The sequence below is a fragment of the Equus caballus genome, chromosome 23, assembly GCF_041296265.1.
Source record: "Equus caballus isolate H_3958 breed thoroughbred chromosome 23, TB-T2T, whole genome shotgun sequence".
Lineage (NCBI taxonomy): Eukaryota > Metazoa > Chordata > Mammalia > Perissodactyla > Equidae > Equus > Equus caballus.
The window spans coordinates 55209381-55217399 of record NC_091706.1 but is presented as its reverse complement, the minus strand read 5'-3'; the positions used below and the strand labels follow the sequence as shown (position 1 = coordinate 55217399).

General features: G+C 36.5%; 1 pseudogene; it reads right to left on the bottom strand.

Moving 5' to 3' along the window:
- Nucleotides 1-2521: 2521 nt before the first annotated feature.
- LOC100630037 (large ribosomal subunit protein eL42-like) lies at nt 2522-2836 on the bottom strand (annotated as a pseudogene).
- Nucleotides 2837-8019: the final 5183 nt, after the last annotated feature.

Below are 8019 nucleotides of genomic sequence, written 5' to 3'. Positions count from 1 at the left end.
CTGAACCTTGAAAGTTAAACTATGCCTGCTAATCATAATATCTTTTACATCTATTTTGGGGAAAACTTAAATAGATTCTATTTACCTAAAAAGTTGCAATCCTACAATGTGTTTAGAAAGAGTGGTTAATAAAGCCCATATTTTGTGGCAGAAGGAAGCTCAAACAATTCTCATATGTTTAATCTATATCTTCGAATTTCTCTTACAAAGCATGGACACATTTCTTTTTTCGCGTTTAAGCTAGAAATGATCTGAAAACAAGATGTAGCCTGGAACTGAGGCGAGAAGTTTCAGTGAAATCCAGACAGTCACTAGTAAGTCTTAGTGGAATATTTCACAGACTGCTCATAAGGGACTTCTTCATTTCTGAAGAGGGTAGTGATGGAACTGGATAGTGGGCAGAGGCTGAGAAAATCGATAAGCTGATTCTGTGTCACAGGAAAGTGCAGACCCCTCAGCCAAGACTTCGTTTAATTGGCAACTGGTCTGCTTGGGATTGGAGCAGCTTCTCATCAAGTGAAGGCAGACCATCACAGGTGGGCCATCTGCTCCATTCCCTCAGCAATGGCACTTGTTCAGTTCTTACCTTTAGAACCTGCTCCTCTTGATGAGATAAACAATATGTTTGAAGCACCAGAGATGCTGTGCAGCTTAGCAGAGAAATGATATTTTATGGAGTGTCATCCTGTGCAGCCATCTGCAGAGAATCACATTTGACCATCCTTGGGGACTATTCCATTTATCCTAGAGTTCTGCTTCCATCCATTGAAAATGGTCAATTTTTTCTTTGTTTAAAGATAGCATACTCCACTGCCCCTTTTCTTAGATGGGGAAAGGTTTGTCCACTACACAGTGATTCATGGATAAAAGTCAGACTTACTGGGATGAGTTATTTAGTGGGAATATGATTTTAAAAATGATGGTGCCTCACATCCTAACGAGAGTTAGTTGTAAACCTGTTTCCTGCCCCCTGTAAACGAATTCTTCAGAACCATGACTAGCTAGAAATTGAGTTAGTGTAAATAAGTAATAAAAGAATTATATTAGTCATTAACACATAATTTAAAACATTTTAAAATTTTAATTTATTCAATATGATGTAATGAGACAAAGACAGTATTTAATACTGATAATAAATGAAACATGTCATTTCAATCCACTTCTTTACATATTTATTTTTAAAATAGATATTTCCTCATATAACCACAATACTATTAATATATCTAACAAAATTAACAATAATTCCCTAATAACTTACAATACCCAGTCCATGTTAAAATTTCTTCAGTGGTGTCAAAAATATGTTTTTAGAGTTGGTTTTCTCAAATAAGTTCTACTCATTGCATATGGTTGCTATATCTCTCAAGCATCTTCTTAAATACTAGTTTAGAATCGTCTTTCTTTCCCATTTTTCTCACATCCCATTGACTTGTTGAAGGAATTAGCCCAGTTGTCTTGTAAAAACATCTATATTCTGGATTTGCTTCTTGTGGCCTAATTTTACTTGCTCTTGCATGTTCTACATTATTGAAGAATGGACTTAAATGTAAAGGCATGAGTAGATCACATTAATTTTCTTCTAAACCTCATAGATGATACTGTGTTTCAAATTCACACCTGGAGGCATATAATATTCAGTTTTCTAATGTTTGGTAATGCTTAATGGTTATTGATTATCTCAAATTTTCTCCTAATAGTTTTAGTGTTTATTCATGACAATTGTTCGAAAACATTTTTTTCATTAGATCTTTCAAGATGGTGGGTTTCTAATTCTAATATTCCTCATGCATTTGTTAGCTGTAATTATTCCATATGGAAAAATTACAACTCATCCACTAGTTGAAAAGGGTATGATCTGTGGTGGACTTGGTTTCAACCTTTTCCCAAAGAACTTTGTTCTTCCTTTTAGTGGGGAATAAGAATTAGAGATCAAAATCTGAGTTCCGGGGATGCTCATTGCTCCTGACTTGCCACTGGTTCCAGGTCTTCGTAGCAGACAGAATTAGTCAATACCTATTTTAAAACAAGAGAGAGAAAATAATTTTACATTAATATTTCTAATTAAATTTTAAGACGTAAGATTGTTTACTTCTTGGACTTTTTTCTCTCAAACTGAAAATCTTTAACACAATTACTTACTTACTTTACATACTAGTAATAGTTTAAAAATAGAAATACTACTTTTAGTACTAAAATTGAGTCTGCAGAATATAGTGTAAGATCACCATTTATCTAATTATGAATGAGAAGTGGGTGTTATCTACAGACCCACACACACACATCAACACATCAACATAGATGCACCCTAGTTTCTTTTTCTGTGCTCTCTCTTCATATCACAGGCAAATTTTTTTATTAGGTACTTGATCATTTTCTTCTCAATTATGGGAGTGCTTTAAATATTAGGGATATCAAAACTCTGTATGTTGCAAATATTTTTCTCCATTGATCATTTGTTATTTTTTGAAGTGAACATAACTTCAAGATTTGATTGTCTTCATAATGAAACAAAAGATGAAGCTTAGAACTGGATCACTTGGCCCTTTCTCTTCTATCTCCTCCCAGTTCAGAATGTTTGCGTCTCTTAATAGCCAGCATCCTTTTACACCTACAGTTGGGTTCAACACATTAAAGCCTCAGCACAATCTTTGTAGTTTTAGCCATTTTCCAGAAAATTGGCTTGGTCTGCCCATCACAACCACTCAGCTCCATCATAACGCCTCTTTTCCGGGGCATACAGAAAATTCTTGCCTTTCTTGTACTGTGTCACTTTGTGGAGTTTGGGCTTGCCACATTTCTTACAGAAAGTTCAGCAGGTTTTAGGAACATTGACCATGTTTGTGGTAGCACTATCAGCACAGAAAGAAAGCTCATTTATTTTTTTGCTCTGTACATAGTGTTTTATAATGCAAAATTAAAAAAAATTGCGGAGTCAAATTCATCAAGTTGCTTCTAAATTTTTAATCAGAGGATAATTTTATCTACCTCTGGCTTATAAAGGAATTTGCCGTGTTTGTTCCTACTATGTACGTGGTTTTTAATTCTGATCTACTTGATATTCATATAGGTGTATAGTGTGAAGAACATGTTGTTTTATCTTTTTCCATATGGCTCTTAAGTTGGCAAAACACCGTTTATTAAAAAATCTATTTTAGACCTCCACTTCTGGATGAAATGGACTAGCTTGTATCTTGATAAGACAAAATAGAAACAGTAGAATAAAAATGATGATAATAATACAAAACAATTCTTTGCAGATGTTGCTGGGCTGTCATGTCCTTCAGAACTTGAGGGGCCCAGTAACTGGAGAGCAAGGAAATGCATTGAGATGAACGAAATATTCTCTGCTGTCCTTACCCTCGAGGAATTTGCTGATATGTAGGTGCCCAGGGCTGAGAGGCTGAGAAGCCAAGCATAAAGCAGACTAGAAGACTGAGAAGATCTTGAGTTCACAATTTAATGAGTTTTGACAAATGTATCCCGTCTTGTAACCAACACTCAAATAAGATATAGAATATTTCATCACCCTAGAAAATTCCTTTGTGCTTCTTTCCAGTCAATACCCTGCAGAAGCAACGACTGTTATGATTTCTTTCACCATAGATTAGTTTTGCCTGTTCTTGAACTTCTTATAATGGAGTCATACAACATGTAATCGTTTATGTCTTTCTTATTTTGTTAGATGTATGTTTTGGATATTCATCCATGTTGTTGTTTGTATCAGTATCTGTTTTGGTTTTAGATTGGCTAGTTTACTTTTGGGGAATGGAGCTCTAACTTTAACATAACTCAGTTGGATTATGTTAACCATTGGATACCTCACTATCCCTGCCTTTCTTATTTACCTTTCTTCTGGGGTTAGACTTTTCTGTTCTTTCTGCCTCCACTTGACCTTATGTATACTTCTCCAGTAAAATCTATACTCTTTGTAGGCAGATTCTATGGCTTAGCCATCCTTTATCTCCAGGTTTAGCACAGTTTCTATTACATAGTAGATGGCCAGCATTTGAAAGACTTGACTAGGATTCTGCTTTTAATGAACTGATCATCTATAACTATGGCACTGCCACTCCACGTTTGGTTACCTTTGAACCGCCCCTCCTCCCTTGCCTTGAACAAACTCTGAAATTTGTTGTCTGGATTTGACTTACTGGATCATTGTCCAACGTTGTAAGTGGAAGACCTAGCTCTGAGTCTGTTAAAAAAATGTAAACCGACTAGCATACTACTTGGCATGCATTAATTGCTCAATAAGGTGAGGAGAAAGAAATGAGGAACTCAAGCCCTGTCCTTCTTAGGCTAATCATCAAAGCCACAGAGGTCCCACTGTGTCCTACAGCTAAGCGTGGCCAAGATAGAACATTATTCTCATTTGACAATTACAGCAAATTAGTTTTCGTTTACTTGTGTTTGTCATTACAAAAATATTCATGCTATTTTATGTATTCTATTTCTGTCTACATGGGAAAGTACCTTGCAGCAAGGAACAATGCCTTCCAGCACTTTTCTCACTTGCCATAGGACCGAGCTACAGTTTTATACACACTGGACACTCAAACCTGTAGAGAAGGGGGTGGTAATGAGTGCAGAATGGAATGATGAAGGGATTTAATTCCTGAGGTGCTTGATGACATACAATGCCACATCAAAGCTTACAGTAATTGTCACTCCTGATAGCAGAGCAAAAGGAACAAAGAGATAAAAATCAAAGACAATATCTGGATAAAGCGTAAAAGGAAGCAACAGAAGACAAACTTAGCCCTAAGAATGTTCTGTAAATGTGAATTGCCAAACTCAAGGGGAGGGTTCAGAAAAACGTGCTAGGGTCCACTTGCAGGATCTCCATTTTCTTAGCAAATGGATTTGGTAATTGGAATTTTTGTTCCTTCTTTTCCCCTGGGAGTGTGTGAATGAGAGTTAATTAATGCAGTAAAATTGTGTAGTATCTTCCAAATTGTAACTTGTCAAAGACCCAAATTGCACTCCATTTGTGTAATTTGGGTGATGATATGGGAAGGGGTACAGAAGACCTAGAGGTACCAGCTCTGTTCCCTCTGAGGCTTCAGGCCCCAGACTTAAGATTATACAGCTGGAGAAGAAACAAAATGGAGGAAAACAAATACTACAGATTTATAACAGAGGAGTGTAAGCCTAATTGCATAGCTTTGTGCATAAATCTCACCTGTTAAGCTATTGGGGAAAGTTTCAAATTTGCATACTCAGGATGAATTCCACAGTGTCTAAGTCTCCATCCACTTCGTTATTTTTTCTTATCTCTCATGTTTTCAGGAGTTGTTCAAGTAACTGTTGCTGAGTAATAAACCACCCCAAACTTAGTAGTGTAAAACAGCTATTTTATAATGCTTACAAATCCTGCGGGTCAGGAATTAAGACAGGATGCTACAAAAATGGCTTATCCCTGCTCTGCGACATCTAAGGCTTCACATTGCTAGGATGAGAAGAACAGTGGGGATAAATACCTAGAGGCTTTGTTTCTCACATGTCTGATGTCTGGGCTGGGACAACTCTCGAGAAGGGAGAAGACAGAGACCCCACCTCTTGATGAGAGAAGTGTCAAAGAATTTGCAGCCATAAAAAGAATAATCACCATGTCTGTACATGAAAAAACAATAGATAGTATTTTATTAAGCAACACTTTCTAGACTTGCTCAGAGGAGAGGTTATGCATTTGTTTCTGACTCTTTGGCTAATAATAATAATAATAGTAATAGCCACTGAGCCCTGGCTAATAGGGTTCTAGGTTAGATTCTGCCAGTGAGGCATTTGCATAATATTTGAAAGTTGGAAAAGAGGCCATTTTTATTATCTGGCAATGGTGGGCAGATGGCAGATCTCTGCTTCAGTGCCACAGTCAGCTGAGTTCATTAGTGGCAATTTCCTTAAATGTCTGTAGCTTCCTAATTTCCTAAAGCCCTGCAGTCTTTCCCCCTGCCTTTTCCCCCAGCCTTCTGTCAGTTCTGTAAGTCCTAATTCCCTGTATTAAATTCCTTCTTCTTTGCAATGCCTAGGGAAATTCTTGTTTTCACAACTGACCCTTTAAACTATATAATATAATTCATTTACATATTTATATTGGATCAGGGAATTTTTCACAGGTATCAGTTTCTAAGGGTCAGATATATTCCATTTGGGAACTGGCAAAAATTACCTTTATTATATGGTAGTAGCTAATTTTATTTACTCAATTTATATTGAAGGCCTCCAAATAATTAATTTAACATAGTTAGAAACAAATTTTCATAATCAAGTTATTAATTTGAGTCTGAGATAATTTTTAATAAGAAGGAAAAAGAAGGCAAGAAAGAGAGAATATTCTGACAATACCATATTTTGCGGTAAAATGTCATGAATACAAGGAAAGCCTAAATAATTTGATAAATCTCTAACGGATATAATCTATACTGAATAAGCAATACTACTCATGGAATTCTGACACTTAAAGAAGCATTTGAAATAGTAAAGAAGAAAACGTGTCCTAATTTAGCTTATTTTGTCCTTTTTGGTATTCTCTTCCAGGTAAGAGTTTTTATGGGAGTGGCTGCCAATATTGCACTTGGAGAAATAAATATCTATGACACTGCTCATCTATATTTATGGAACAGAAAGTGGTAATGAGCTAGTTCATGTATTTAGTCAATAAATGTATATTGAATATAATGTAATATATAAGTACACTTCTAACTCTGCAGGAGTCAAAGATAGAAACAGCATTGCCTTCCTCCTAAAGATCACATTGTTAGTCCAGTAATTTCAAAGAAAATAAGAACCAGTTTAAAAAAAGATTACAGCCAAACCTGAATTTAACTGAGATTGAGGCAATACAAAAGATGACTTTGGGCAAATTTCCATGATTTCTGACTACTTGAAGGAAGTTCCAAAAAGTAACATTATTCTCGATCCTCTTTCTATGTGGACCCCCACAGAGTGAGAGCGTTGAAAAATTTTTAGCTTGGAGTTTGCCAGACATATATCCCTTTGCTAGTTGAGAGAGTTTTAACTAAATTTGGGAATCCTACTTTGATAAATATTATGCCTTGAATGCTTTGCAATTTGATGTCAGCTTATAGACAAATCTGAACCCAGAGCCTAGAAAGCACGTGTGTGTGCACATGCTTGGGTGCATGAGTGATGTCTGTTAGTTTGTTGATGGTACTGCATCAGCCTGCTCCCCTGGTGAGAACATAGGGTTATATTATGGGATTGTGGGCCACCTAGAACATTTGGACGCATTTCGCTACCTAACCACATTCATAATCCTTGCTAATTACTGTATTAATGAACGCTTTGATCACTGAGGGAATTGAGCAAAGATTGTTAAAGAAGGGGGAAATTCTGCATTGCTCAAAAACAAATTCCAAATTCATGCTTGTGGATTGGTGGAATGACACTTGCCTTACAGGACAATATTAATAAGTATAAATTCCTGGAGCAATATGTTTATATCCAAAGATAGTCTATCATGCATTCTGGGTAAAATATGATTTGCATCTGTCTATGGAGACTCAAAGAACTTAGAGACTTATAAAGAGAGACATAATGTAAGAAAATGAACATCTAATAAAGAGTTATAGGGGTGCTGAGGAAAGTCTCTATAAAGTAGGTTAGGGGCACAAAGCAAGAATTATGGTGGCTGTGGATTCAGGAAGATCTTAAGCAGAGGAAGTGACATATGCTTTGAAAAATGAATAAATTTTCAGGGTGAAATATGGGAAAAAGGAATTGTTCTCAGAGGGAACAACATGTGCAAGGACACAGGGCTGATTTGGGAATACTGGTATCTTGTTAGCGATTGACTATTTGGAGCAAGGAGGCTTTGGGAGAGGAGACTCCAGTGAAAGGAAGGGCCCAGAGAGTGGAAAAGCCAGCTGTGGAAGAGCTCGTGTGCCTGTCTCAGAGTTTCACTTTGTGTAGAAAGGAAGTCAGAAAGGGTTTGAATCATCATTCTATTGTGAGGCCAAAGTTGCATTTTAGAAAAGATCAATCTGGTTGCGTTATGGA